This window comes from Lactuca virosa, chromosome 6 (assembly GCF_052849685.1).
Source record: "Lactuca virosa cultivar CGN04683 chromosome 6, Lactuca_virosa_CGN04683_v6, whole genome shotgun sequence".
NCBI lineage: Eukaryota > Viridiplantae > Streptophyta > Magnoliopsida > Asterales > Asteraceae > Lactuca > Lactuca virosa.
Window position 1 is genome coordinate 271370268 of NC_136431.1, and position 26072 is coordinate 271396339.

Here is a 26072-nt window from a genome sequence, read left to right on the forward strand (position 1 = left end):
GGAATGGTTCAACATAAGGGAATTCTATATATATTGCGTTCTCAAAATTCGATTATGATTACGGCATCCCTCTTCATAGTCGAATTATGAAAACATGGCAAATAAAAAATATTGTAGAAAAAGACTGGTCTAGGATCATGTCTTTATGTGAGACATCATGAATCGTGTCCCATATGCTTCGGATATAGGATCTATTACATGTGCTATAATATTTATCCTTTCTAAATTTTTCCTAATGCCTAGGGAATTAAGAGGGAAAAAGTGCTAGAACTAGATATAACTAAAATGATTAAGCAATTGTCGAGGACAATCTGAGGTTTACCAAAGATTGGTTGCTCATGGACAATTGGAAGTATAATGTTAATTTTGAAGGACCATATTGACATATTCTGAAAGGAGGAAACTCTTGTTCAGAAGTGATAGTCAAAATGGGAATGTGGAAATGTTTCCATAGGTGGAAGTTATTCATTAAATCTGTGTAAGATTAGAAAACTTAATGCAGGAAGGATGTTCAAAGGAATGTACTTTGAATGTGATACTTCGTTTCCATGGAATTGCTCTCCATCAGAATACTTTGTAATGTCTGTTGCCAAGTCTTTGTGAATTTTGTGCATAGTCGTTACAAGAGGATCATTGCATATATGTTTAGAATCTAACAGATTTCAGTAAATGGCAAAGAATATTGTATTCTTACATTTGTGGTAAGGATTTTAGGATTGTGAAATGAGCATAATTGGAATCATGTCCAATTGGTCTATTTCACAGAGTAAGGATCATAGACAAACATAGTGTGCATACTTGGAGTATGGCATAACTATTGTTTGGACAAACATAGTGTGCATGCTTAGAGCATGGCATGACTATTGTTTTAATTCAAGTATTAGGTTGATAAATCGAAACATCATACAATGAATAATGTGTAATCAATATGGTGATAAATAAAAGGTGTTTTATTTATATTCATAAGCTTTGAGACCATATTGGATTCGATTATTCTTGTGTTTCACTTTGCATGCTTTGACTTCCCGAATAACTAGATTATTCAAACTCTCCACACTCAATCATACGTTGGAAGTAGGTATGAATTACGACTGTCATGAATTGGGTTTGTAGATGTCTAAAGTGTTTGGACATAACAAAAGTTGCCGCAACATTCATGAGTGCTCCTGGAATGAGATTCGAGTATTGGGTTAAACCCACGCTCATTTGAATCACTTCATGGATTTTATCACGAGTGATCATGAGACGATAATATCTTATATTCTTCAAACGGAGACGTGTGAGTTTTATTTGCGTGTCGGTTGCACATTGACATATGTAAACGCAACTAGTAACTTGGTTGTTATAAAACATATCGTTGTGTGCGATTTGATGAGTAAGTGCAAGCGAACATTTGGGTCGAAGTTTATCCACTCCTTTTACCCTTGGAGGGATAAAAGCGATATATGTGGGCCCCTCATTGATTTGGTGATGACAAACTTAAGTGCTCGGCCGGGCCTGAACTGATTTGATTGGTTCAATTAGTCGGTCGTCATAAATCGAAAATCGAGAAACAACAAATGGACAGAGAGAATGATTATAATCCATGTCTCAGTCCATATGATATCTAGAATAGAGGAATATATGATCCCTTATCTAATGTTTAAGTCATTGACTAAGTCAGAGTTCGACAGCGGCTTTTAAGAGTTACGATTGCTAGTCGGGATCTTGGAGCCATACTTGCAATAATAGTTTTAGACTTATCCAAGTGGGAGACTGTTGGATTAGATGTCCAAGCCCAAAACTATTATTGGTATGTACTCGACCCAAGAGTAGCATGGTCCATTTGGGTTGCATAACACTAGGACAATTTGTTAGGATGGACTCTTGAGAGAAGGTTATATATGATTTGTTAATATATTATAAGTTATAATAAATTAATATGAAATCATATGTTTTAATTAGTATTGATCAAGAATTAATTTGGACTCTTGAGACAATGATTATAATCCATGTCTCAGTCCATATGATATCTAGAATGGAGGAATATATGATCCCTTATCTAATGGATAAGTCATTGACTAGGTCAGAGTTCGACAGCGGATTTTAAGAGCTACGATTGCTAGTCGGGATCTTGGAGTCATACTTGCAATAATAGTTTTAGACTTATCCAAGTGGGAGACTGTTGGATTAGATGTCCAAGCCCATAACTATTATTGGTATGTACTCGACCCAAGAGTAGCATGGTCCATTTGGGTTGCATAACACCAGGACAATTTGTTATGATGGACTCTTGAGAGAAGGTTATATATGATTTGTTAATATATTATAAGTTATAATAAATTAATATGAAATCATATGTTTTAATTAGTATTGATCAAGAATTAATTTGGAATTAATTTGGTGATCAAAAGAGACTACTTAAATCTATGGGGACTAATTATGGTAATTAGTTATATTTATATGTGTTGGGCTTATGATCCATGTTGGACCAAGTTTATGTATGGATACATAAAGAGTTGGGCCACATGAACCATGGATCATAAAACCCATGGGTATGGATTTGGGTTATATCCATGACTCTTGAAATCCCACATATAAATATGTAGTTCATTGCCTAAAAACGCCACTAGAAGTTCTTGGAGTCCTTGGAGGTGTTTTTGGTGCATGGAGTTTCTCTCTCAAGAGTCAGCTTTGTCCTAGGTGAGTTGTGATTCCATTTGAGGTGCAACACTTGGGGCACTAAGTTCTTAAAGGCCAAAGTGTTTCAAGCAACACCAAAATACATCAAGACTTCAAGCCACATAAAATCTATGTTACTCTAACTAGTATCTTGTATTGTTTATGACAAATTGCATGCTAGTTATAGGTTTAATACCTTGGAAACTCCTTTGCATGTATAATTAGTGAAAACATATATCCAAGGTATTTAGAGTTGTATGTGCACCATAGGATGTTGTAGTATACTAAAACCCATCAGTGTCAACATCCGGCTAACCAAATCATATGTCAACATTTTGGTGGGGCCCGATGTTGTGAGACTTTTGGCGTGATAGGTTATGTACAGATAGAAATGGGTTGGCTGACAAAAACATATTCATGCCATAGAATGTCCCATTAAACTTTAGTTAGAATAAGTCTCGGAAAGACACACATGCACACTGAGCTTAAGAAGCTTGTACTAACAGCAAAAGTCACTTGTAATCTCGGAAAATTTATATCCAAACATACCAAAATAAATTTCATCTCGGAAAATCATCTTCATAACTCCATTTCATCTTGGAAAATACATGCATATAAGCATTGTATCACAACTCAAATGACTTGTATATTCCGAAATAAATATCCAAACACTTGTAAAATTCATAACATCCGAACTCATAACCTCTGTTCAATATTTTAATCCACAACCATGTTTTTGTCTTTTTCTAAACACTTTTTTGCATGGGATAACAAGATCAAACATCACCTTTTTAAAAAGAAACTTCATCTTCTTCAGCAAAAAATGTTTTTCTCCATAGCATAGATTTAACAGCGGCAAAATGTAATGAACACTAGCAACAAAATATTTATTTTTCTAGCAACATCACCAACAAAACAGTAAATAACTCACAAACGTTTTTCAGTTGCGAAGGCTGAGAAATGCTTCATAAATGAAGAAAATCTTCAAGATAATAAACCAATCGGGACCATTCCCTTGAAATAATCATGATATCTTCAAGGTCTCGCTTTCATACCACTTGTAGCTTCCCATTTTAACGATTGGATCGGTGCGGAATAATATTACCAAGAAGATAAACGTATTAACATGATGAACACAATATGTGAGTAAACTGATAATGAATAGATAGAGAGAATAAAACATGATACATGAAGAGCACTCATGGATGGGGATTCTCCCCATACAAACACACACTCTCTCTAAAGTCTACATAGTGCACTAATATATAAAAGACCGCTCACCTCCACTGTGTATACTAGTGGAGGGAATATTCTTTCCATACAAGGGAATATTCTAACCTAATAAACACTCATCATTGTAGAGTATTTTCATGCTCCAACAATGGCTCACAAAAATTATTAGTAGACATGGCTTGGTTTATACACATTATAATGCATGCATATGATGTTTATTTTTATGTTATTGTATGTTATGTTTTGTGTATGAAAATGAGTTTTACATGTCAAACATCATTTTAACATAAGATAATATGACTTGGAGTTTGAGTAAAAAATATTTAAAAAATAACATTAGATGTTTATAAATAGATATTTATAAAAACGTTTTTACCAGTTACCGGTTTACCGATTAAAAATCGATTTTCGTTAAAAATTGTTTTCTGGAACTATTATTGTGATGATATTGAGGTGTCTCACATCATACTGGAGTAATTAAAACAAAAAAAACATTTTTAATTAACCGGTTCAGTCTCTGCAAACCAGTCTGTCTGATCATGACACTTTGATGGAATTATTATTATTATGATATTGATGTGTCTCACATCATACTCGAGTAATTAACCTTGACTTGCAGAAAGTCTTGGGTAATTATGAAATACATATGATGTATCATCAAGTAAAGAAGATATTCATTATGAACAGTAGAACGTGCTTCAAACGTGTTCAACCATTGAATAAAAGTAAGTCTAAGAGATTGTGTACTCAAATAGACTTGTAGTTCAGTTAAGGGAAATACAGCATAAACCCAAAAATCAAGAAAGGACCAAATGATTAATGTTGTTTCTATTATGGAACAAACTGGACACTAAAAGAGGAATTATACATCTTATCTCATCGAGCTGAAGAGGTCTGACTTGGACAAGACTTCAAATATAACATTCACGTATGGGTATTTTAGGAATCACTTACTTGAGCTCCATTAATTGCACACATCGCACCTATTTTATTGTAAAAATATTTTTAGAAAAAATTGTTTTCTTACAAAAAGATTTATCAATTCCTCAGTTTGAGTTCAGACACACCCAAGAATGCGCCTGAATCCCTCAATCGAAGGATCTGATACCAACTTGTAATGTCCCAAAATACTAGAAACAATTTTTATTTTTAAAACACCTAAAGGGTACAGTGATTTGTTTCCAAAACTAATCAATGTATTAGTATTCTCAAGCATCAGAGTAAATCAAATAAATAGTGCAGAATGAACTTTAGGGGATGTTGTGCGGTGATGTTAGGCCCTTCCTTTTAGAACTAGAAGTACCTGAATCATTTAAACCACAAAGCCGTAAGTATAGTCGTAAATATAGTCGACAACTAATGAGATCACACAGTCCATAAACGGGTGCTACACACCACGAACTGAATCACACAATGTAAAACCTTAGTGTACCTTCTAAAACTATCCATTTGACTAAAAGTCAAACCAGTTCAAAAGTCAACTGTCAATGTCAATTGTCAATGTCAACTATGGCTAACCTCCACAACCTGGACAGCTAATGGCCACGTCATGGCTATTTAGTCCCAATCGCGCTCATGAAGTGCTTCAGCATAGTGGCCAACTTTTTGCCACATTGTGGCAACTCCAACAGAACCATCATGAATTCCTTTCCTTCCCCATGTCGTGGCAACCAACTCGCCATGTTGTGGCTACTGTTCTTGGATAGCTTAACGGATTGATCCCCTAACCTATTAAGTCCTAAACTCAGAATTTCCAGAAAGTTTCTAGGGACTCCAAAGGCTCATAAAAATCTAAACATTATGGACTTGCATGCCCCATGCATGTCCTTCATCCAACTAGGTCAAAATGTGAGAAAAGGTGACCTAAACCACATGAATGATGCTAAAAAACTCAACTAAATTCTAGATCTGAAAGCTATAACTCAAGTGACTTAGGAGAGTCATAAAGTTGCAATCTTTATCTCATAGGACCATTCCAATCAGAACTATAAACCAAAACATCCTAAAAATCCTAGTTCTACAAAAGTGAAACCAAAAATATATGATATAGAAGCCTTACAAATTTTCCAGAGAATGATTCCAATGATGTAGAGAAGTTTCTTGCTTGATCCTTGCGCCGAAACCTTCCTCTTCTTCCTTCAAGGTACACCAAAGACACCAAATTGATCCAAGAACTTCAAAGATAGGATAGGGTCTATCAAGAGTGCTTTGGGAGGTGATGTACATTGAGCATACAAGAAACCATAGCCATATCTACCCTTAAATTGGGCCTTAACCCCAGAAATTAGGGTTTAGGACATCTGTCGTTGCCACGTCATATCACACATATTGGCACGTCGTGTTGATCTTTAATGAAAAATGTGTTTCATGTAGATTGACACGTCATGGTGATCCCTTCACCACGTCATGGCTAACCTCAAATCTCATAATTAGAGAGATAAATTCATACCAGAAACCGAGCATTACAAAAATAGTTAATGGTCAAAATCAATAGTCAATGCTTTGCCACGTCGTGGCGGTTCATGGATGGGCGTTTTCTGATCTGGGATGCCACGTATCCCTGCCCCTGTTGAAAATGGACGGTCTTGCCGAGTTAGTGCCTTTAAATAGGACCAGCATCATATGTAACATTCCAGATATGTCCATTAAAACCATATATATCCCTGCCTATGTTGACAATCGACAGTCTTGCACCCTCGTTGATAGCTCATTTTAGCCAATCCACAACCTAATCCCATTTGGATGCTTTGGGCCCTTCCCAAATGATAATCCTCTTTCTTTCTCATCTCTTTCCGCCCAAACAAGCGACTCTAATTTTGGTACAGCATGAAAAAATGGTGGTCCCAAACCAAAAAAATGAAAGAGGATTAAAACTGGTCTCATTCTCCTAAGTGTCAATCCAATCGTGTGCTCCCCCATCAATTTCTTGTCTAATCTTCCCCAATGCGGTGACCCCTGTAGGTGTTACCCCCAACCTTGATCAAAACTTGAATCCCTTAAGCAATCAACCGCCAGATCCAAGAGATAGGATATGTGACGTCATAATCTTCTCAATTTTGATAGAAATTGAGAAAACAATGGAGATTGGGGTTGAGATTGGTTTTCAAATTTAAGCATATAAACCAATCCATGTTGATATTATAGGCGACATCGGTAAGCATCTCTTTGATAAATGAATTGCATGTCTTTAAACGTTAGAGGTATAGGGGAGGTGACTAAAGTAAATTGGGTTAGAAGGCTGAAAATGAGGCACAAATCTAATTTTGTGGGCATACAGAAAGCACAATTGATTGACGATTCATGCATTGATGTTAATGGTTGTTGGGGTCCATCGTATTTTAACTACGAAAGTATTGATTCCTGTGGAAGATAAGGGGGTATACTCTCAATTTGGGATATCAATTTTTCCAAGAAAAGGAAGTCATTAAATCTATATTTTTCTAATTATCATTCGATAGTGGAAAAGGGGTAACTAGGGATGCAATATTTGTAAACATATACGATACTCAATCTTTGACGAACCATAAGACTGTGGCATGATCTTATCGCAATGAAACACTAAAAATTTAGGATTTGGGTAGTTTTTGGAGATTTTAATGTTGTAGGAGGTCAGAGGAGAAGTTTAATTCCTTCTTCTATACGTCGAGCGCTCACGATTTCAACAATTTCATTCTTGAAGCGGGACTATAAGACTTTAATATGGGTGGTGAGCATTTCACCTTCATCAGTAGAGTGGAGGCCAAACTTAGCAAGATGGATAGGTTTTTTTCATGTCAAAACCTTCTGTCCGTGTTTCCCTAACTATGTGTTACAACTTATCCTCATGAACTTTTGAACCATTGTGCAATCACCCTAATATCATCCACATCCGACTAAGGTCCTCCCACATTCAAACTCTTCAACTCGTGGTTGCTTAAGGATTCTTTTGATCTAGTTGTGTTGGATACGTGAGACGGATTTGTTGGGTATGGAAATGTAGATGCTTAACTGGCAGCCATATTCAGACACATTAAGGATGAGATCAAGATGAGAAATAAATGAGAATCTCAAAAAGAAAAATTGGAATCAACTTATAACAAATCTAAAATTTCTCTACTAGAATTGGCCATTGAATCTTGACCCCTAACTGAACTTGAACTGGTGACAAGAAGTAACATATTACAGAGGTTACTAAAGTAGAAAAATTGGCGGCTCTCGAATTGTAACATAAATCTAGAATCAATTGGACAATTGATGGGAATGAAAACACTAAAGTTTTCTATGGTTTCATAAAATTGAAAAAACAGGAGGAATAGAATGAATGGTCTGATAATCAGTGAGATATGGACTTCAAATGTTACAGAGGCCAGATATGATATATATCGGTTCTTACAAAACAAATTCAAATAAAGGTGGATATCTTACCCTAAAATTGTTAGCCCTAATCTAAAAACAATATCTAGGATGGAGGATATAAGACTCAAATCTCGAATAACTACCAATGAAGTCAAATCAACGGTGTCGGCTTGTAGAAGTGAAAAAACTCTTGGGGCTGATGGTATCTCATTCAAATTCATCAAGCATTTCTGGATTAAGTTCGATGGTGATGTAATGAACTGCGTCTATCACTTTAAAGAATGTGGTACCCTTGCGAGGGTGTGTAGTTATTCTTTCTTTACTCTTGCTCCTAAAGTAAACTACCACTCTACACTCAACAACTATCATCCAATTATTAGCTTGATTGATTGGTAGAGTCATCAATGATGTGCAGTCTGGCAATGTCGAAGGACATAATATTCTAGATGGACCATTGATGATTAATGAATTATGCTCGTGGGACAAGAAACTTAAAAAGAATATTTTTTTATTTAAAGTATACTTCGACAAAGCATTTGAATAAATCAAGCGGGAGTATTTATATTCGATTCTAGCTTAGATGGATTCTATAATAAATGGAGATCGTGGATTAGGGGATGTTTTAATTCATCTAGGACTTCGATCATAGTAAACAGTTATCTCCTACGAATCATATTTCCCATTTCCAAAGGGGTTAGATAAGGCAACCATCATTCACCAATTCTTTTTATTTTTGCAACGTATAGTCTTAATGTAGCTTTAGAGGTTGCCCATGACAAAGACATTTTCAAAGGAGTTAAACTTCCCTACAGAGTGCCTCTATTATCTCTTTTCTTCTATGCAGACAATGTGTTATTTATGGGAGAGTGGTCTTGCTATAACCTTAAAAATCTAGCCCATGTCTTGAAATGTTTTCCTGTGACTGCCGTTCTTAAAGTAAATTTCCAAAAATCAAATGTTTTTGGTATCAGAGCTTCTGATTTAGAAACATCAAACTAGTCGAATATCTTATGGTGTGAGGCATGATTACTTTCATTTACTTACCTTGGTTTTTTGATCGGGGCCATCATGAATGTTGTTAAAAACTGGAAACCAATCATTAACGAATTCCAGTCCAATCTTACTTCATAAAAATCTAAAACGTTGTAATTCAAGGGTCGCCTAACTCTAATAAGTCATTTATTGGCAATCTCCCCACTTACTTCCTTTCTCTATTCAAGGCTCATGCGAGTGTGGTAGAATATCTTATGAAAATATGTGAGAAGTTTCTTTAGGGAGGTCCTGAAGAAAAAAAAGATACATTGGGTGTCATGGGACAAAGTGCTTGCCTCTAAAGAGGCGGGTGGTCTCGGAGTCGGTTCGATCCATGCTTTGAACATTGGTCAAATAGAAAAATAGTGGTAGATGAAATCGAAATCAAGTTCACTTTAGAGTCATGTCATCACAAGTATTAATAATTTACAGGGTAAGCTGAATAATTACCTTCGAAATAGGACCATTAATGGCGTATGGAATAACATTAAAAATGCAAAAAAAATGAAATTAAGAAGCAAGGTATGTGAACTAATGTTATATTCCTACAAGTGATCAACTCAGGGGGTAATACCCTATTTTGGATTGAAACCTCTAAAGCATAAATTCCCAGTGCTATATATAAACTTGAATCCAAGAAAAGATGCATTATAGCAAACAGGTTATATGGTGATGAGTTCACTTGGAATTAGAAATCATTCCAGATAAGGAATAATGTTGCCAACGATCTGCATCCAACTCAAACGAGCTTGCAGCCATAGATCTATGGGGCATAAAATTGACCAGCATTATCCTGCTAATATTGTTCTACCATATGTATCATGGTGTAAAGAAATTCATGTACAATCCTTGTGTTTCATTTGGCCGACAATGCTAAATAAAATTACATTTGTTGTATCTTTAGAAAGTAGGGCACTAACATTACCAACACCAATTGTGGCTCTTGCATCAACATAGTGGATTACATGTACCACATTCTAATAGTTGTCCATTTTCATGTTTAGTTTGTGAAAAGATATTCAAATAGTATGGATTGAACCCTCATGATTTCAGTAGCATTGAAGATGTACTTAATTACGTCTCTATGTGGGGGAACAACTCAAAATAGGGAAACACTTTTACTGTTATTTGTTACGGTCTTCTTTGGAGTCTTTGGAATATCAGAAACGAAATGCTATTTCATTAGGGATTTTCTAATCCTTACGAAGGAGCGGATTATATCAATCCTATTGCATACTTTTGGTTAAAATGTAGAGGTTCTAGTGGAATTTGTATGTGGGATGAGTGGTTATCCTCTCCCTTTTAGCTTTGTCAGTATATGCTTTTTTTGGTTGTTTCTGTTCCCTTTTAGTCACTTGCTAGTTGGAAGCTTTTGAATAAAAATTGTAATTTAAAAAAAGTAAAACAAAAAGGGAAAATGTCATTGCATCATATTAAAGTTAGGTCTTTCGTTCGATTTAGTAACTAAAGTATTGTTTCGATAAAATAGGTCAGTAAACTTACAACTTAATTGTTTTTAAGTCAATTTCGGTAGTTTTTAACAAATCCTCTATTACCGAGTTATACTAAATTATACGAATGGTCCCTATGGTTTTAATTTCTTTCGTGAATGGTCCCTTACCAACACTGTTCATCACCAGCAACACCATCGTTCACTTCTCATTTAAAGTTCTAAAAATATCATTTGTTACACATTATTGCTACGAATCATATTTGAAGCATACAGGTAAGTCTTGTCATCTCTATGATATTCAATTCATTCGAGTTTTAGTATCGTCAAAAGAAACTATAAGTTAAACAATTCACAAAATTAATACTATAGTTGTGGTTGTCTTTCGAGTCATCTCCCTGATTTTCAATTCCTTCTTGTTTTAGTATGGTCAAAAGAAACTATAAGCAGTTACATAATTCAAAAAATTAATACTATAATTGCTGTTATATTTCAAGTGTTTGTGTATGATGTGGTTTGGTAAATGATAGGATGAGTTGTAAGGGGATAATGACTTGATGTTGGTTCATTTTAAGTCGCCTGTATTTGAACTCTCAAAACTAAATCACACCCTTTCATGAACCAAATAACTTCATGAGTTTTTAATCAAGACCTGCCTTTTCTATGACCCCTTTTATGCAACTAGAGTCATGAGGTTTTATGTAATTAATAATGATCTCACCTCTACCTGTAAAATGTTCGGTGAAACTCCTAACAGAACTGTCTACCTCTGGAATTCCATCAATAGAACTTATGCCCAAACCCATTCTTTTCATGAACCTCTTATGATTTTCCATGGACAAGTAATTATGTCTAATTTGGGATTGGACTCCATTACCGCTAGCGTTGTTGTGTTAGATTGCTCCAAACTTGGCCTCATTGATGCTGCAAGAACCATCTTTGATGGGCTAAACATAAATGACTTGGTTTTATACAACATAATGACTACATCTTCTTGACGTGTTTGATGAAGTTCTTGAACGAGGTCTAAAACTTGATGAATCTACTTTCACTGCTCTATTATCTACTTGCTCCCATGTTGGTCTTCTTAAAGAAGGCTGCAACATTTTTAAAAGAATGAGGGATAATTCAGGGATTGAGGCCAAGACAGAACATTATGTTTATTTTTTGAAGCTTCTTGGTATGGATGGAGAGTTGAATAAGACTTATGAGCTTGTTAACATGTTAGGAGAGAAAATAGATTTTGGCATTTGAGGTTCACTTATTTCTTGTTGTGATATGCATAATGATTCTAAAATGGAAGAGATTGTGAATGAGCGAATCCTTGAGGGTAAGCAAGAGAGAAGTAGCTACAAGATTATGGTTTCTAATGTGCTTGCTGAAAATGGGAGGTGGGATGATGTGAAAAGAATAAGGGGTGAATTAGATGTCCAGTAGTGGTTGATGAAAGTGAACGGTGGTGATTCCAGTGATGAACATTATTGGTAAGCAACCATGTACTAAAGAAATTGAAGCCATAGGGACCATTCGTGTAATCGCTACCACATACATTTATATATCTATTATAATAGAGGTCAAAACAGTTTAACGATATTCATTTGAACTTACATGACTTTTCGTCTTCTTTTTTAGTTAATACTCCCTTCGTCCCAAAATTATAGTTCATCTTTCCTTTTTGGCTTGTCCCAAAATAATAGTCTACTTCTAAAAATACATAACATTTTTACCAAAATACCCTTTCATTATTACTTAACCAACTAAGCATTTAATGGAACATTAAATGCAAAGTAAGGACAAAACTATCATTTTATTGTATAAAGTTAGTGGTAATTAATGCTTTCTTAATCTGTGTCTTTTCGTCTGTGGACAATAATTTTAGGACGGAGGGAGTTGTAGTCAACTTTTACAACTCAAAAAGTTTATAACCCATGAGATTTATGATCATTAATTGGTTGATATAGTGGTATATATAGTTTATGGGGGGTAGATTATGTTCCTAGGTTTTCCGTTTGGTTTGCTACTAGATGATCAAATATGGTGTACATGCTTCTATGTCTTGTAAAACGTTTTTGAAGATTGAAATGTTAATTAGTATTTAGAGCTTACTTTTCACTTTATTATTTCTCTTTCATGTTTGAAGCTTTTGAAACTTCTAACTTTCTCATTACTATCATACAAATTTTATGTATTTACATATGTGTTGTTTTATGGTTGAATAGTAATTCAAATTGAAAATTTGATACATGTTAGATAACTAAAAGCTAATTATTTAGTTTTAGATTGTCATATTTTTTATTATATAAAGTATTTGTTTTTATTGTTCTTTATGTTTTGCTTTTAGCTTAGCTACACGATTTTTTGCTTTGTTTTTTGTTTCAATGCAATAAGTTAAAATATCATTCATATTAGATTAATTGTTAGACTTTATAAATTAAATTTTGATGTGAATTAAAATACTTATTTTATATCATATTAACTATGGAAGTGTACCTAATGAAATTCATAAAATATATTATATTTACACCCGACAAGACAAAGATATTATCTACAATAATATCTGTATCTATCATTATCATATCATACATACTTATAAAGCTAACATTTTTTCTTGAATCTCATGCATTTAAAACCCCCTTTTTTAACTTCCTCAAACCACATTCATTTGAAACCCCATTTTTTAACTAATGCAACTGAAAAAGTTTCTTAATTATGATTTAACACTCAAAAGTTTTATAACTTATATTATGTTTAATTAGCATTTAATGAAAAGTTTACTATAAAAAGGTTAATCTTTTGGGAAGACATGCATACAAATCATATCCAAATTTCAGAAAGAAAACAAACTTAAAGGTTTTTGTGTTGGGTTGAGGTCTTATAACCATTTTTGGAGATATGCTATTATATTAGAGCTTTTAATTTGTTAGTTTGTTATACTAATTCGTTTTTATATTTTCTTCGTTTTTGGATTATTGTAATACAATCGTTGTATATTGTGGTTTAATCGTTATTATATTGATCATATGTTATATAGGGTGATGTCGAAAATATGTAATTAAATATTTTAAATATGTTTTTTTTGTTTTGTAATTGTACCGTTTCAAAAAGATAATTAATTAAAACTCATGCATATGTTATCCTTTCCATCTCTCTCTCTCTCTATATATATATATATATATATATATATATATATATATATATATATATATATATATATATTATAATAGAGGTCAAAACACTTCAACCGACATTCATTTAAAATCTACTATTTCAAATGCTTTTTAATAATGATTGTAAAAATTTCAACATGTGTTACTTAATTGATTGATTAATAAAAATATTAATGTTTTGAAACTCCTAACTCTTAAACTTATATTATTTAATTTGTTAGTTAACTAAAATATTTTTCCTACATAAAGATAACATTTTTATGTTTGGTTACTCATATTTGTTTATGTAATTAGAAAACAAGGTGTACATAGAATGACTACTTCAATTTCACATAGGAATCGATACCACTAGAGAGGTATGTTGTCTTTAACCGGTGGTAGGAGATCCACATACCCTTTTTAATTATTTATACTAATGCTTAGTAATATCTTTTTTATATTCCTATTCACCTTAATTTTTTAGATACAAATTAAGGAAGATGATTCTCGGCGCACCAATATAAAGTCAAACGTACGCTTTGCAAAATGTGTAATTAAAATTAAATATCATATTTAATAATCGACTTATTTTAAAACTCTTGATGGCATTTATGTATAATGATATATTTTTTATGACTTCATTCCTAATTTCAATGTTTAATATTTGAAAGTTCATATATGAATCCTTGGATGTTTTGGTGTAATATAAATAGTGTCATACAAAGTTTATTAGTTCAATATTGTTTATTAATAGCTCATTCAAAACAACTTATTTCTTATATTATCCAAAATATGTTATCGGACATAAGAAAAGTAGATTATCTTAATGTTATACAAAAAACTTATAATATATATTGGATATTATAAAAGTAAAAGTAAAGTTTATAAGGTATGAACTATATTAGATAGTATCAAAATATAAGTTGATGGATTTTTATGTTATTTGATAATTTGGTTAATGCCCAAAACATGACTAAAAACGTAAATTTCAACATATTTCTATTTTTTCCCATAATTATTTTAACCACTTAAATGCATTCTTGCGCAACACGCGAGGTTACGCTTAGTATCATTATAAAGGAAGCATTTTTTCAATCATCTCATGCATTTGAAACCCCCATACAAATTTCCAAACACCTCATGCGTTTGAAACCCCCTTACCTTTTCACCTTCAAAGTAATTAATAACACATCACACACTTTGTATAACTAAAATTTTGAAGCTATGAATGAAACTATGGATGGTGAATTTAGAGCATGACATGAAGGAACAACTGATTTTTTTTCTACGTACTTATAAATATGTTCCCAAATGAAAATTTGGCAAGAATAATGAAACAAAACCTAATCCTGCATGATAATTAAATCTTTTATGTCATTAATTTCATACCTTCCACTTTTTTATTTTGCTCATGATGCATGGTAATTAAATCCTTTATAGCATTCATTTCATAACTTCCACTCCTTTAGTTTGTACAATTTCAAATACTCTAAATGGAATATGAATATATGGCAGGTATTATAGGATAGTATGGATTGGGATGAACTAAAGCATACACTATACCCTAGAAATGAATCTAAGTTGTCCGATCATCGGTCGGTGAAGGCAATATTTTCTACAGGAGTTAAAGTCTCAAGATAGAATATCAAAACCTTTGCATTTCATATAGATTTCCAAAACTATATTTGTTCTAATCTTACTAAAGAATGCAAGAACAGAAAGTCTACCCACAATTCTTAAAGAATCATAAACTCCAAGAATGAAAGAAGATTTAAAACCTTTAAAAATGAATGAGAAACTAGAGCATAGAGATTTAATGGCGAAAATTCACAAGTTCTATAAAATCTACAATGAAAACATGGGAAATTAGATGTTTTAAATTACCAAACATTGCAGGCAATAAGTAAGTTCTCTAATCCTTTTCAATAATTTTCAAAAAATGTGATTCAACACATTAAGAAACTAAATGTATACAACCATAAATGAGAACACATATTTTATCAATTATCGAATAATTACATTAGATACTAATGTGTACATAAACATTACATTTACAATTTTAAACTAATAATAATTTTTCATTATTTATTAGTATAAATTATTTGTAAATCAAAAAGTATGCATATTATTTAATCACATACAACCTTTATGTACAGCCTATATAGAATAAATTAAAACATATCAATTATAATGTAATAATTTTTTTAATTGCATTATGTTAGCATCTTATTTGTTTTAAAAATAATAACTTCTAAATTTACCATATGATTAAAAAGAATTTTAACTATTTATTTTACCATAATATATATAACCATATTAAGCTACATAATTATTCCACTGCGCAACGCACGGGCATTCGCCTAATATACTTATAAAGTAAACATGTTTCCTTTCACCACATTCATTTGAAACTCCCATGTATTTTTCCTTTAACCACATTCATTTAAAACTCCTATGACTTTTCAATTTTTTTCTAATAATGATTATAAGTTGGTTAATACGGTTAAACAAATATCAAACCTAAAGTATAATTATATATAAACTAAATTTCAATATTAAAAGAATATTTTTACTTCTACTTATAAAGTTATGTTTTTTTAACTTTTAACATATTATACATAATTTATTAGTTTTAATATATTGTTGGGTGTAAACCATTATCATATTAAAGCCACATTTTTGAGCAATTTGTATAAAATACTTAAATTATTAATTTAAATATAACATTACAGGGTCAACTTAAATATAAATTTTAATTTAAATTAAACAACCCAAAGAATATTTTCTAAATAGTTAAAAGTTATATATTATAGTGTCTTTCCAATAATGATTATCAGTTGATTGATAAGGTTAAATAAATATCAAACATAAAGTGTAATCATAAATAAACTAAATTCCAGTATTAAAATAATATATTTATTTCTACTTATAAAGTTATGTCTTTAACTTTTAAAATATTATACTTAATTTATTAGATTTAATATGTTGTTGTATGTAACCCATTATTACTTTAAAGCTACAACTTTTGAACAGGTTTGACAAAGTACTTAAATTGGTAATTTAAATATAACATTACAAAGTCAAGTTCAATATAAATTCAGTTCCACTTCTAAGTTATAAAATATTGTGTTGGGACCTAGCCTTAATATTACATTTAGGTGTCTTATTAAGGACTATTTTTATATCTAATGTAAACTTGTCCTTCTTTCTTTTCAGATATCTTCCAACAATGCTGCTTCTGGCTCAAACCCTACCGACTCCTTCTCTCTCATGAACCTTTGTGGGAGAGTCATCTTCGATGGATCCAACTTTATTGATTGGATCAAGAACATCAGGATGGTCACTCGGTATGAGGACAAGGAATATGTCCTCGACAAGGAGCTTAAGGAACTTGATGAGTCGCCTGCTACTCCAGAGGAGGTCGCTGAATTCTGAGCACATGAGAGAGATGCCACTAAGGTGGCATGTATCATGTTGCCACGATGACAGCTGAGCTCTAAAAGTCATATGAGGACTATTACCCTCTTGAGATGCACCAGGACTTGATGGACCGCTACCATCAAAGTGCTCGTCAAGAGAGGTATGACATCATCTCCTCCATGTTAACAACCCGGATGAAGGATGGTGAACCCATCACGGGCCACATGCAGAAAATGCAAAGATTCGTGGACCGTTTGCTGAAATTGAATGTGAACTTCCCCAAGGAGTTGGCAATTGACATCATTTCGCACTCCTTACCTTCGTGTTATGATCAATTCCGAATGACATATCACATGAACAAGGAGGAAGTTACACTCAGCAAACTTCAAGGACTTCTGAAGACCGCCGAAAGTTGTCTTAAAGATAAATCGGTTGTTACTACTTCTACTCCTACCAACGCCCCTGTTCTGGCTATTGGGAAAGGTAAAGGGAAGAAGACGAAGAGACCTTCGAAGGGTACCAAGGGAAAGTCCCTTAATGGCTCCTCTTCAAGTTGAACCAAATGAGGTTCTATCACTCTTTCTGCCAACCCTAATGAGGCTGAATACATCTATTTCCATGAAAAGGCGCACAGGAAGCGAAACTGCCCAAAGTACTTGCAAGATGTTAGGGATGGGAAAGTGAAACCCAACCATGCAGGTATTTACACTATATTATCTAATAACTCACCCTATTCTAACTCTTGGGTCCTTGATACAGGTTGTGGTATTCACATATGTTCTGATTTGCAGGGACTAAGAAGAGGTGAGAATGTGGAGCATGCGAAGATAAACTTGATCATGGGGAATAGGAAAGTTACACCTATCACCAAGATTGGAGTTTATTCCTTATTGCTAAATAGTGGGTTAACATTAGATTTGAATAAATGTTATTACTCGTCTGAAATGGCGAGTAATATTATTTCCTTTCATGGTTTGTACAAACAAGGTTTTACCTTTTCGTTTGATAATGCATGTGGTGGTATTAATGCTTTCTTTAATAATGTTCTTTATTTTAAAGCATTATCTTGTGATGGTGTGTATGAAACTGTGTCAGTTGTAGATAACCTAGGAAATAATGTGTTGTGTATTGATACTTCCACTAGCTTAGATAAAGCATCATTATAGCATTATCGTCTTGGACATGTAAGCAAGAAACGCATAGGCCAACTCCAAAAGGATGGAGTCTTGAATCATTTTGTCACACCCCCAAACCAGACGGCGGAAACGTCTGGGGGTGGAATGACTTCGATTGTAGTATCACAACACATGCATCATAGTAATCAAAGTACAAACAACCATTGTATTTAAAAAGAATATAAGTATTTACATGTGTTCAATCATTGTATATTGAACCAAAATAGTTATACAAAAGAAGATATGACTAAGCATAGCTCCATCTTCTCAAAAAGCTCGGGGAGTACCTGTGTATTATTTCCCTGAGAATACAAGTAATTTGAAAAGAGAGTATCAACATAAAGTTGAGTGAGTGCATAAGTGTTTATGTTTGAAAGAGTATCTCTGTATTTTGTATATGTAAACTGTTCCAGAAAATCCTATATTTTCTGTTGTATATGAAAAGTAGTTTTATTCCCATAAAACCGTTCTCTTTGTATCAATGTTTTGTATTTGTATTCCTTTATGAAAACTTGTAACTGAGAGTGTGCCTGACTCCACCAGCTTTTATTGAAAACTGTATTGAACCATTGTAGTTTGTATTCTGTAAACTGGTACTTTGAAGGTGTACTTTCGTTTAGTTGTTTATACATTAACGTATTGTTAATATCTTTTTAATGAGTTATTATAACCATACTATGACGGATGACCTGAAACAAACGCTTTGTGGGCGTTTAAACTGTTGATAACAATTCCACTCATTGGCGTGTATGCCTAACTGTAGCTAGCAGCCTGAGTGCGGGGTTGTCAATCCCGATATAGATCTACACACAACTTGTTTCGATCTCCGGGCTGGAGATTTTGGTTATAATGTCAGGGCTTTACCTTGGTTGTCTAAAATGAATTAAACAACCTGAATTGAATATCTCATAAAAAGCATATAAACGTTACATGTTGTCACACCCCCAAACCAAGGATGGCGGAAACGTCCGGGGGTGGAGGACTTCATGCATAGTATCATAACAGCAATTGTAATAGTAATTCAAGCAAACACAACCAACATATATATAATTGAAAAAAAAATTACATCATTGTATGAATTACATGTTTACGAATCAATTACAATATGTTGATAAAATATGAAATAGTAGACGCCTTAGCGTCCCATCCTCAAAAGCACTTGATTACCTGTTTAATGATTTCCTGAGAATACAAGTTGTTTGAAAAAGTGTCAACACAAATGTTGGTGAGTTCATAAGCTTTTCATTTGTAAAAGTAGTATTTGTGTTAGAAAAATCCAATATTTTCCTTAATGTGTAAATGTAGTCTTAAAACCCAAAGACCGAAATGTACAAGTAATTTGTCATATTTATAGTAAAACAATGCAAGTTTAAATCGACATAAACTCGTTAAATTTTAATGAAGTCCCCGTAAATTCCAATGTTTGTTAATACTTTATGTGAGTTTATTATAACCATACTATGACCACGGTTGCCTAAAACGACGTTCTTCAGGCGTCGGAAATGTTATGACATTTGTCACCCCAGACCTATCGGTCTAACTGTTGCATGCAGTTTAGGTGTGGGTTTGTCAAACCCAATATAGATCTATACGCAAGTATCACGCTCTCCCTCAAGGAGACTCTGGTTACAATACAGGACTTAATGGTAATTTGAAGTAAATGTCTCACAAAGTCATTAACGGAATTACGTGTTATGAAAACTTGGTACCGTATGGCCGTACCTTGCTTAATGAAAATATCCTTTGTATAAATGTACCCTTTTTAAATGTATGTGTTATGTAATGTATCATAAACTATACCTATTATGGTTTATCAACCAAGGGTAGTACGTGGTAATGTATGCAAACTATATTCAAAATAGTTTATTTAATGTTTGAATGTATCGATTGTACTTTGATTATAATCACTTGTTATTCTTTATATTTTATATGACCAAATCCATTTGTAAACTGATGTGTGTCTAAATATTAAGATAAAATATCATATATTGCAGTAACATATAGTCACATAAAGATATACACCTTGCTCAACATGTTACAAGGTGAAATGAAATTAACAGCAACTTTTCGTTAAAAACAGTTTCTGTTACCGTTCTTAGAAAATTTATAGAAAAATCATCACAGCTCTAAATCCAAATCTGCAAATTTTGAGAGTTTGGAATATGAGTCTAGTTTGTTCGTGAATTTTATCATGATTTTTAGTGATCTCTAACAGAGGTGAAAATGTTCATAATCACAGACTGGTCCGGGTTTGCCTCTGAAATGACAGGCAGTTTTGTAAAAATCACCATTAATTGTAGAAAAATCATTTGGAGATGTGCAAGTAGTCATTTTAAAGCTAAGAGTTTGAACTACTTGCACCTGAAACAGTTTTGAAAACTAAAAATTTTAAGTTGACCAAAACAGTCCGTGATTAACGTCCATCTTTTCTGATACAATCTGTTAGAAAAAGTTTAATTGTGTTCTTGATGATTTTACTTGTATTCCCCCCTTAAAACTTAAGAAAAACATGTAAATGTATGGGTATGAACTCACCTTATGTGATTTCAGTAGATGAAAGTGAGATAGAGGAAGTGTTCAACCCAAGAACACTAAGAAGATGTCTTGATGATTCGAGAATCTAACACCGAATAAGATGGAATTTGTGTAAGATATCAATGATTTGAGTAGAATGGAGTTTAATAATTATGTGAATGATGAAGATACTTACTAATTGAAGAAAGAAATCCCTGGAGAAAGCCTTGAAGTTCTTGAAGTTAAGAGAAAAGATGAGAGAATTTTGGAGAGTGTTCTTGGTTGCTAAGTGTAGAATGAAAGAGTTTTTATGGAGAATGAGGAGAGAGGATCAATCCTCCAGCTCTTAGAACGTGGGAAGAGCTGGAGATTGGTTGTAAAGGTCCACTAAGGAGACAAGGAGTAGTGGGAAAGAGTGGATGATCATAGAGTGAGGTGGTGGTGGCTTGCTTTTGTCATAAAATAAGGAAAAGCAAATATTCCCTCAATAATTAGTCCAACCACCAATTCTTTTAATACATTTTTATAAAAACCCTGGAGATTTATATATTTTGGGGCCTTAGTTTATAAAATAAAGTTTTGGGTGAAAATCCCACGTTAAAATAATGAAAAACGGAGTTAAAACGAAGTCGTAGTCAAAAAACCGGAAAAATTATGACACGCAAACATGCATGTCGTCTTCTTTTATGACAGGGGCTTCCTTGATACTCATTGCGTGTCCTAAACACGCGAGTCGTAAGTTTACGACAGACAAATGTGTGTCGTCTTCCTTTATGACAGGGACTTCGGTCCTGAAGCTTCAGTTTTGGGTCCTTAAGCCTATTTTACCCCGTTTCAAGTGGTTTTTGACCAAGTTAAGGGTCGGGATGGCCCGAATGATTACAAAAAATTAAAGGAACTTTTGAGAGAGATTTGGGAGAGATTCGGGAGAGATTTGGGAGAGATTTTAATAGAGAGAGGTTGAGTGAAAGAGATTGTGAGAGGTTTCGTTTGTGATCTTTTTGAGTGTCCGGCTTCGCAACGAAAGGTCCATAAACCCCGTTAAGCCATGATTTAGTGTCTTACACAATCCCGATGATTGTGCAATAGTGTTTTATCGCTTTGGTTTGTTGTTTAGCATTGTTAAGGCTAAAATCAAACACATGAACTTTCCAAATGATGATTTCTCATTAAAATAGCGAATTGTATAGTGATTACATAACGTAAACCCTAGCATACAAGGGTTATTGGAGCTGACCGGTTTGACTTGTTGACTTTGAATTGACCGAAATTTGACGGTTGTCACATCATCCCCCCGTTAGAAGGAATTTCGTCCCGAAATTTTCATTTTGACTGGGATTTCAAGAGTTTGGGAAGAGATGTGGATACTTTTGTTTCATCTGATCCTCGCGTTCCCAGGTGAATTCGGGTCCTCGTTTAGCGTTCCAACGTACCTTCACGATGGGAATACGACTTTGTTTCGTTCGTTTGATTTCCCGGTCCATGATCTCCACAGGTTCTTCCACGAAGTTGAGGCTCTCATTGATCTCGATTTCCTCGAGTGGAATAATGAGAGTCTCATCGGATAGGCACTTTTTCAAGTTCGAGACGTGGAAGGTAGGATGCACATTACTAAGTTCGCGGGGTAGATTGAGTTTGTAAGCTACAGGGCCGATTCTAGCGAGAATCTCAAAAGGTCCTATGTATCTTGGATTCAGCTTCCCACGCTTTCCGAAGCGTATCAAGCCTTTCCAGGGTGAGACTTTCAAAAGGACTCGGTCTCCCACCTGGAATTCCAAGGGTTTCCTCCGCTTGTCCGCGTAGCTTTTCTGTCGGTCTCTTGAGGCTTTAAGTCGTGCTCGGATTTGTACGATCTTTTCGGTGGTTTCGCGGATGATTTCTGGACCGGTGAGAGTGCTATTAGAGACTTGCCCTCTAGCTAGCTGTGTATCCCCCACCTCAGCCCAACACAGGGGTGATCTGCATTTGCGACCGTAAAGAGCTTCGAATGGAGCGACTTTGATGCTAGTATGATAGCTGTTATTGTAGGAGAATTCGATAAGCGGTAGATGGGTATCCCATGCTTTACCGAAGTCTATCACACAAGCTCTTAACATGTCTTCCAACGTTTGAATGGTTCGCTCGCTCTGTCCGTCGGTTTGTGGGTGGTAGGCCGTACTCATGTCAAGCCTAGTTCCCAATGATTTTTGTAGAGACTGCCAAAACCGTGAGGTAAATCTACTATCTCTATCGGAGATAATGGATATCGGCACACCATGGAGTCGTACAATCTCTCTGATGTACGTTCTAGTCAGCTTCTCCATCTTGTCGGTTTCTTTTATTGGAAGAAAGTGTGCTGATTTGGTCAATCTGTCTACAATTACCCATATTGTGTCAAGACCGCCCGATGTCTTAGGCAGCTTGGTTATGAAGTCCATTGTTATTCGTTCCCACTTCCACTCAGGTATATCCGGCTGTTGTAATAGCCCGGATGGTTTCTGGTATTCGGTTTTGACCTTAGCGCAAGTCAGGCACTTGCTCACATAGGTAGCAATCTCAGCTTTCATGTTCGGCCACCAGTATAATTTCTTGAGGTCCAGATACATCTTATCCGACCCGGGATGGATGGAGTATCGAGTCTTGTGTGCTTCATTCATGACGACATCTCGGAGTCCACCGAACTTCGGTGTCCAAATCCGGTTCATGATATAACGTGCTCCATCCTCCTTGACTTCTAAGTTTTTATCCATTCCCCTTAATGTCTCTCCTGCCACCTTTTCTGGTTTCAAAGCTTCCAGTTGAGCTTCCTTGATTTGTATGGTCAGGTGGGAATGGATTGTCATTGTTAAGGATTTTACTCGGCGGCCCGAGTACTCCTTCCTGCTTAGAGCATCGGCCACTACATTGGCCTTGCCCGGATGATAACGAATTTCGCACTCGTAGTCATTTAGCAACTCCACCCATCTCCTCTGTCGCATGTTGAGCTCTTTCTGATTGAGGATATGCTGAAGACTTTTGTGATCAGTGAAGATAGTGCATTTCGTGCCGTAGAGGTAGTGTCTCCAGATCTTCAAAGCGAATACCACTGCTCCTAATTCCAGGTCGTGCGTAGTATAATTAACCTCGTGCGTCTTAAGCTGTCTCGATGCATACGCGATAACCTTCCCTCTCTGCATGAGCACACATCCGAGGCCTTGATTCGAAGCATCACAGTACACTACGAAGTCCTCGGTTCCCTCTGGGAGAGACAAGATCGGTGCGCTGCATAGGGCTTGTTTTAACGTTTGGAAAGCAGTTTCTTGATTATTTTCCCACTTGAATATCACACCTTTCTGCGTCAAGGTGGTGAGTGGTTTCGCAATCTTGGAGAAGTTTTGTATAAATCTTCGATAGTAGCCAGCAAGCCCAAGGAATTGTCGAATTTCGGTTGGCGTCTTGGGTGCTGACCAATTCTCGATTGCCTTGATCTTGGAGGGATCCACATGTATGCCTTTCTCACTTACCACATGTCCAAGGAAATCCACTTCTCTAATCCAGAATTCACACTTAGAGAACTTAGCATAAAGCTTCTCCGCTCTTAGCGTCTCTAGCACTTGGCGTAGATGTAGGCGATGCTCCTCCTCGCTTCGCGAGTAGATCAAGATATCGTCGATGAATACGATTACAAACTTGTCTAGGTAGGGTCGACACACTCTATTCATTAGGTCCATGAATACCGCAGGTGCGTTTGTTAAACCGAAGGACATCACCACAAACTCGTAGTGCCCATAGCGAGTTCTGAATGCAGTTTTGGGAATATCTTCTTCTTGAACTCGTAGTTGATGGTAGCCTGACCTTAGGTCGATCTTTGAGAAGAAATTTGCTCCTTGGAGTTGGTCGAAAAGGTCGTCGATTCGGGGCAGAGGATATCGGTTTTTGATGGTGAGCTTGTTTAGTTCCCGATAGTCGATGCACATGCGAAAGGATCCGTCCTTCTTCTTTACAAAAAGGACTGGTGCTCCCCAAGGTGAGAAGCTTGGTCTGATGAACCCTTTGTTCAAAAGCTCGGTCAACTGACTGGACAACTCCTGCATTTCTGATGGTGCGAGGCGGTATGGAGCTCTGGCTACGGGGGTAGCTCCGGGTATTAAGTCAATTCTGAAATCGACTTGTCGTGCGAGTGGTACACCAGGAAGATCCTCTGGGAACACATCCGGGAAGTTACACACTTCGGGGATGTACTTGATGTCTTTCACGTCTTGTTTCTTGTCTACTACATGGGCTAAGAAGGCGTGGTACTCCTTCCGGAGATACTTTTGGGCTTTGATGCATGAGATGACTTGTAAATTCGCACTAGGTTTGTCACCATAGATGAGAAGGGTTTCGTCATTTGGTAGATTGAGGCGAACGGCCCTTTCGTAACATAGAATGTCGGCACGGTGAGGAACTAACCAATCCATCCCGATGATTACGTCGAAGCTTTTTATGGTGACTGGCATCAGGTCAATTTTAAATGTATGGTTGTCTAGAGTGAGAGTACATTCTGAGTATATATCGCTAGTGCTTTCTACTTTCCCATTTGCCATTTCTACTACATAAGTATCCTTTAGTGATTGGGGATTTTGTTCAAGTAAATGTTTATATTGGTGGCTCACGAAACTCCTCTCCGCTCCACTATCGAATAGTACGCATGCATAAGAGTTATTGAGGAGAAACGTACCGGTAACCACCGTGGGATCCTCGACTGCTTCCCCGTGTCCTATTGCCAGGACTCTTCCTACTCCACCAGCATTAGGGGCTTGTGCTTTGGGGCAGTCTCTTTTGAAGTGACCTGCGTCTCCACAGTTGTAGCAGGTCCGGGTTGCCCCCGTACTGGCGACTTGGTTGATTGGTTGAGCCGGCGCTTTACAGAAACGAGCAGTGTGCCCCTTCCTGTCGCAGTTGTTACAGTGCATCTCCCTACAAGCACCATTGTGGTGAAAGTTGCACTTGTTGCACTTAGGTAGTTTTCCCGCATATGGCTTCGGTGGTGCTGGAGTGGTAGCAGTAGTGGCAGCATTAGTGGCAGCATGGACAGCAACAATTTGTTGCTTCTTAGCGGGGTCCTGTGCTGGTTGGCTCTTCTTTTCGTTCCAGAACTTCCTTTTG

General features: G+C 35.3%; 1 long non-coding RNA gene across 1 annotated transcript; it reads right to left on the bottom strand.

Annotated features, from left to right (window-relative positions):
• Positions 1-19472: 19472 nt before the first annotated feature.
• On the bottom strand, positions 19473-26018 carry LOC145120991 (uncharacterized). The gene is made up of 2 exons (XR_013714456.1): positions 25645-26018; positions 19473-19634 (listed from the first exon to the last, which is right to left on the bottom strand). It is a non-coding gene; the product is annotated as an uncharacterized LOC145120991 (long non-coding RNA).
• Positions 26019-26072: the final 54 nt, after the last annotated feature.